This window comes from Colobus angolensis, unplaced genomic scaffold, assembly GCF_000951035.1.
Source record: "Colobus angolensis palliatus isolate OR3802 unplaced genomic scaffold, Cang.pa_1.0 Scaffold67, whole genome shotgun sequence".
Taxonomy (NCBI): domain Eukaryota; kingdom Metazoa; phylum Chordata; class Mammalia; order Primates; family Cercopithecidae; genus Colobus; species Colobus angolensis.
This window is the reverse complement of record NW_012120376.1, coordinates 7349121-7356084: the sequence shown is the minus strand read 5'-3', so window position 1 is coordinate 7356084 and position 6964 is coordinate 7349121. Positions and strand designations below refer to the sequence as shown.

At 46.9% G+C, this 6964-nt stretch overlaps 1 pseudogene; it reads right to left on the bottom strand.

Annotated features, from left to right (window-relative positions):
* Positions 1–1046: 1046 nt before the first annotated feature.
* On the bottom strand, positions 1047–3359 carry LOC105500544 (annotated as a pseudogene).
* Between the last annotated feature and the right edge of the window lie 3605 nt (positions 3360–6964).

Sequence of the window (6964 nt, the reverse complement as noted above, 5' to 3'; positions counted from 1 at the left end):
AATTTCCACTTATTTATTTATTTACATAATTTTTGAGATTGGGTCTTGCTCTGTTGCCCAGGCTGGAGTGCAGTGGCATGATCTTAGCTCACTACAGCCTCTGCCTCCCATCTTCAAGCAATTCTCCCACCTCAGCTTCCCGAGTAGCTGGGATTACAGGGGCATGCCACCAAGCCCAGCTAATTTTTGCATTTTTAGTAGAGACAGGGTTTCACCATATTGGCCAGGCTGTTCTCAAGCTCCTGACCTCAGGTGATCCACCCGCCTCAGACTCCCAAAGTGTTGGAATGACAGGCGTGAGCCACTGTACCCGGTTGCAATTTCCTTTTAGTTACAAAGAACTATAAAACCCTTATTTAACTGTAGAAAGAATGAAATTCCTTCATCATACAAATTAAGATACACAGTATAGTTGCAAATCTACACTCAGTTGTGCCAATATTAACATATATACAATGCTGCTACCTTCATCAACTTTCTCATTTGGGAATCACAAAGATGAGTCTTCTGATGTTCTATAAGCAATATGTTTATACAAAAGTCAGAAGTTTAGCTAAAATTCAGCCTACACAGTAAGAAATGAACATGGAATGGAAATCAAATAAAGTTCTTTAAATAGGATGAAAAAGTCCCAATGTCTCTTTTTTTTTTTTTTTTTTTTTTGGAATGTCAGACTGGGTGCCTCAGAGGTTTTGAGTGGCCGGATCTCAGCTCACTGCAAGCTCCGCCTCCCGAGTTCACGCCATTCTCCTGCCTCAGCCTCCCAAGTAAGTGGGACTACAGGCGCCCGCCACCTCGCCCGGCTAGTTTTTTGTATTTTTTAGTAGAGATGGGGTTTCACTGTGTTAGCCAGGATGGTTTCGATCTTCTGACCTCGTGATCTGCCCGTCTTGGCCTCCCAAAGTGCTGGGATTACAGGCTTGAGCCACCTTGCCCGGCCAATGTCTCTTAAGTAGCAAGAGCACCTTCCCAATTTAGCTTCAAGATGAGCACCATACTCCATTTATCCTTGTATTTCCAGGGCCCAGTGTTTCCATGGAAGATCCTTATCCAGCTGCTTGTTTGGAGCCTGCTGCAGGGGGTGCAAGGCTGTCCAGCTGTTGGTGATGTCCTGTATTAATCAACCACTCAGAAAACTTGTTCTCTACCAGTACCTGGAACTGCTTCCTTTGTCCTATGTCAAATGAGCCTCCTTCACAGTTTTCTGCCAGATCTGTATCTTCAGTTCTCTTTGACCCAGTGCTTTCTGATATACAAATGGAAGACCCCCAGGAATCTCTGTGGTGTCCTCTTCCATTTCAAAGGAAATAATAAATACATATAATTCAGAAGGTGGTAAAAGCCAGAAGACACTAGTGTCGCTGTTCTCTCTGCATACAACCATTGGATTATTCCAATAGTTACGCACTGTAGCAAGGCCAGTCCTGGCCATATGGTTCTCTTTTGACCAGGACTAATGCTGGGTCCATTACCTAGCATTGGGTAATGGGTATGAAAACGGGCAAAAGTTACTACCTGGCTCCCAGAGAGAATGAGTGGGCACATAGGCGTCAGAATGTGAAAGACGCAACCTGTCGCAGAAGAGATGGACAAATGATGGCAAACAGCAATGACTTTAACGTTGTCACAACTGTGGAGGTAAAGCATAGTTGCTACAGGGTCCAATACAAAGGTGCTATTCCTGAACTTCTCAATTGTCACAGATCATAAGGGAGAGAGCAGACATATAAAAGATTCGCTGCAATGATGAATCTCTACATGTGCCCCCACCAGAGTATCTGAGCTCTTAGGCAATGTCTGCATGTAAACCTGGCTCATCACCACCATGTGGTGCATCCCAGGGGCCACATTAGAATGACAAGCAATCTGGGCCGGGTGTGGTGACTCATACCTGTAATCCTGGCACTTTGGGAGGCCGAGGTGAGTGGATCATTTGAGGTCAGGAGTTTGAAATCAGCCTGGCCAACATGGTGAAACCCCATCTCTATTAAAAATGCAAAAATTATGGCCGGGCGCAGTGGCTCACACCTGTAATCCCAGCACTTTGGGAGGCCGAGGTGGGTGGATCACAAGGTCAGGAGATCGAGACCGTCCTGGCTAACATGGTGAAACCCCGTCTCTACTAAAAATACAAAAAATTAGCTGGGCGTGGTGGCGGGCGCCTGTAGTCCCAACTACTCAGGAGGCTGAGGCAGGAGAATGGCGTGAACCTGGGAGGTGGAGCTTGCAGTGAGCTGAGATCCTGCCACTGCACTCCAGCCTGGGCAACAGAGAGACTCTGTCTCAAAAAAAAAAAAAAAGCAAAAATTGGCTGGGCGTGGTGGTGGGCACCTGTAATCCCAGCTACTTGGGAGGCTGAGGCAAGAGAATTGCTTGAGCCGAGGAAGTGAAGGCTGTAGTGAGCAGGGATCCAGCCTGGGCAACACAGTGAGACTCCATCTCAAAAAAAGAAGAAGAAGAAGAAGAAGAAGAAGAATTGCAAGCAATCTTAGCTCTTTTGGTTGTCCCTTCAACTTGATGAGCCCAAGCCAATTTCTTTCCAGACTTGAGGCAAGTTGATGTACCAAATGGTTTCCCAGTCAAAGGGACCTCAACCAGGCTTCCAGCTTGTAGAAAGGAAAGTCTTAGAGATCCTTGAGAAGCCACTATCTGCAAGCAGTGGTTACTACAGTGCAAGTTATGAAGTGGATAGATCTTCCTGGCTCTACTTATTCCTTATTCTGCCTTCAATAAGGAAGCTTCTTGAGACACTAGACTACTATGGGTTGAATGAAATGATGCAGTGAGTTGTCCTGGATCTAAAAGCAGCTCGGGAGATCAGACATGATCATAGATAAAAGCTTGGTGACTGTAATCATTCCAGTTCTTATTATGACAATTAGATTTTTCAGTCAGGTCAGGGGACTGAGATCTGTTTCTGGGACTAGGCCACTCTTCTCCAATCAAAGGTGTCCTTAGTAGAGGCCTTGTTCAATTGTTGAATGTATAAGAAGAGCAGAAACTGCAGGGTGTCCACTGAAAACTGATTTCTCTGCTTTTCAACTTCCTCCTCAGACATGCAGTTGGACAGAACCTCAGACCATTCCAGGTGCTCCTCAGGTGTCTTCACTGAAAGACTATCAGATATTTCGAAGTAAAGCCACATCAGGTCCTTGGCCAATTGCAGCTTCCCACAAGCAATGCGCCTCCGTGTAGACCAGTAGAGGAGTGGGGAAGCTCCTTCTATGGCTCGGATTCGCACATAGTTGGATGTCTTCCTGAGACAGTGAAGACTAAACTTGGATGGAGGGGGAGACCTGCAAGGCACCCACTATAAAGGGTTCTGCTTTCACCCAGAGGAGAACTCTGGGCTCATCCATGTTATCTCTAAGGACACGGGTGAAAATGCATCTTTGCATACCTGCCTTAGCAGGTGCCCTCACTTCTCCGTGCGAGTGCCCCGGCGCCCCGTGTCCCTTCACTGACTGGGCCTGACCCTCGCCCTGGTCTTGTGAAGTTCTTTTTTTTTCTTTTTAATTATTAACGAGAAATTATTTATTTATTTTTGAGATGGGGGTCTTACTCTGTTGCCAGGCTGGAGCGCAGTGGCACGATCTTGGTCACTGCAACCTCCGCCTCCCAGGTTCAAGTAATTCTCCTGCCTCAGCCTCCCAAGTAGCTGGGACTAGAGGCACGTGCCACCACACCGGCTAATTTTTGTATTTTTAGTAGAAACAGGGTTTCACTATGTTGGCCAGGCTGGTCTTGAACTCCTGATCTCGTGATCCACCTGCCTCGGCTTCCCAAAGTGCTGGGATGACAGGCATGAGCCACGGCACCCAGGCCATTGTGAAGTTCTTAATTTCGGAGTTATTCATCAGCCGTTTGCCTACTTCTTCCAAATGCTCCCAAGACTCATCCGTGCACTTCTGGGTGACATTGACAGCAGAAGTCTTGAACTCTGTTACCAGCTTAGGGGAAGGGAGTTTCTCAGTAAATTCAAACATCAGCACTGCTGTCTCATAGAGCACCTGCCCACATCCATAGGTACATGCCGCAGGAAGGGTAACGGGAGTGCTGGACCCGCATAAGCTCCCCTGGGGTTCCCCCCAGATCCCTCACGATGATATTAGCATTGCCAATCACTTCCTCCTCCTTGAACTTTTGACTCTCATGGATGAGGGTTTCAGTAGTATCCTTTTCTCCCATCCTAATGAGCTGAAGCTGCAGAACGTGGGCCTCAGTTGGGCAGCCAACTTCCTCCAAGGCCACCTTCAGAGCTAAGTTGGACAGGTACTCAGGCAGAGGGACTAGGGAGGGGGCTGTGTGTAAGAGATCCTGGCTGGTCTTGGGATCTGAGAGAGGAATCTGGCTCTCCCAGAGATAAGAGATGGATGCCCAGTCTCTGGAAAAGATGGCTGGAAGGTTAGGGCCCCACTTTGGGCATTTCTTGGAAAGGCAGCTACCAGGGACAACAGGACACAGCAAAGGAGCAGCACAGCCTGGATCATAGGGGGACAGCAGAGCAGCCCTGCTGGAAGGAAGCAGTGCTCAGGTTGGGAAGTGGAGAAAGCCTCAGGACAAAGAGACACCAAGACTGGAGCTAGAAAGTGTCTTAGCCCTTGGAAACTTCGATTGCCCTGAACACACCTCATCTTCACTCTTAAAGGATGTAGGTGATCCTCACCTGCTCCAGAAAAACAAGCCAGAGGAACGAGTTGGCCCAAAACACATCCTTTGCTTCAGTGCTTCCCTAATCTAAATGACTACTTTTTAGACCTGCCGTCTTTACCCCAGCCAAAAAATCTGATGCCTTCTGAAAACAGTGAAGAACGTAACATTCACAAATATTTATCTACCTTTTCCTGGCCCAGACTTTGTCCTTCTCACCTTTGTCCCACGCTGACAAACATTTTTCCCTTCGTGGCTTCTGCTTCTTCTGCCCCATATCCTTGTCACCCTAAGGATTTACGCTAGACCTAAACTTAGATTTAAAAAATTTCCTCTGTACCTTCTGAGGAAACAGGAAGGAGAGAAAAGGAGGGGTGCCTTTCACCTCTGGGTAGGAGAAATGCTGTGGCCTGAATGTTTGTACCCTCCAAAAATCCTGTTGAAACTTAATCCGCAATATGGGAGTATTGAAAGGCACAGTCTTATGTCTGTAATTCCAGCACTTTGGGAGGCCAAGGTGGGCAGATCACCTGAGGTCAGGAGTTTGAGACTAGCCTGACCAACATGGTGAAACCCCATCTCTACAAAAATACAAAAAAAATTAGCCGGGCATGATGGCGGGTGCCTGTAATCCCAGCTACTGGGGAGGCTGAGACAGGAGAATCATTTGAACCCGGGAGGCGGAGGTTGCAGTGAGGTGAGATCACGCCATTGCACTGCAGCCTGGGCAACAGAGCGAGACTCTGTCTCAAAAAAAAAAAAAAAAAAGAAAAAGAAATGAAAGAAAGGTACGGTCTTTAAGAGGTGATTGGGTAGGCCAGGCGTGGTGGCTCACACCTGTCATCCCATCAAGGAGATCAAGACCATCCTGGCCAACATGGTGAAACCTCGTCTCTAATAAAAATACAAAAATTAGCCGGGTGTGGTGGCTTTCGCCTGTAGTCCCAGCTACTCAGGAGGCTGAGGCAAGAGAATCTCTTGAACCCAGAAGACGGGAGGTTGCAGTGTGCCGAGATTGTGTCACTGCACTCCAGCCTGGGTGACAGAGCAAGACTCCATCTCAAAAAAAAAAAAAAAAAAAAAAAAAAAAAAGAGGTGATTTGGTCATGAGGAGTCTGCCTTCATGAATGGATTAAAATGTGTTTCAGAATGATTAATTCATGGATTAACAGGTTATCAAGGGAGTGTTACTGGTGGCTTTATAAGAAGAAAAATACTGGAGCTAGCATGCTGGACCCCCTTGCCGTGTAATGCTCAGAGCCCAGGCCACATCAGGACTTTAGAGTCCCCACCACGAAGAAGGCCCTCACTAGATGCTGAGCCATGGCCTTGGACCTTCCAGCTACGCGAATTGTAAGAGAGAAATTTCTTTATTAATTACCCAGTTTTAGGTGTTCTAAGCAACAGAAAACAAACTAAGAAAAGACTCTGAAAGAGTTATTACAGGCTGGGCATGGTGGCTCATGTCTGTAATCCCAGCACTTTGGGAGGCCGAGATGGGCAGATCACCTGAGGTTAGGAGTTCGAGCCCAGCCTGGCCAGCATGGAGAAACCCCGTCTCTACTAGAAATACAAAATTAGCCGGGCATGGTGACACATATCTATAATCCCAGCTACTTGGGTGGCTGAGGCAGGAGAATCGCTTGGACCCAGGAGGGGAAGGTTGTGGTGAGCCGAGATCATGCCATTGCACTCCAGCCTGGGCAATAAGAGGGAAACTCTGTCTCAAAAAAAAAAAAAAAAAATAGAGTTCTTACTCTATGGACTTATCAGGTAGATGAATGGGAGAATAGAACCTATTAGCAAGTCAGATCAAATCAGAGAAACTTTTTAGTCTTTACCTATTTAATTCCAATGCAATACCCAAATTGAACACATTCATTACCACGCTAGTACTGCTTTTTAAGTTTACATCAGAACAATACAAATTGGGCTTAATCTCTCTTCTAGGGGTATCTGCAGTTTGGAAAATAGGGAAAGATGGCGTATAGTTCCTCCTACAACGGTAAAAGGGCCCACATAATTGTGCCCTAATGGGAGGCACCTAATGGTTCCTCCCTGGAGCTATGACCAACCTCTGGCAGACAGCCAAAGGAAATAGGCCAGTGAAGAAGTCCAGGCCAGGCCAGGTACAGTGGCTCATGCCTGTAATCCCAGCACTTCGGTAGGCCGAGGTGGGCGGGTTACGTGAGGTCAGAAGTTTGAGACCAGCCTGGACAGCATAGAGAACATATATATTCTCTACAAAATATATATATATATATATATAAATTAGCTAGGCATGACAGCGGGTGCCTGCAGCCCCAGCTACATG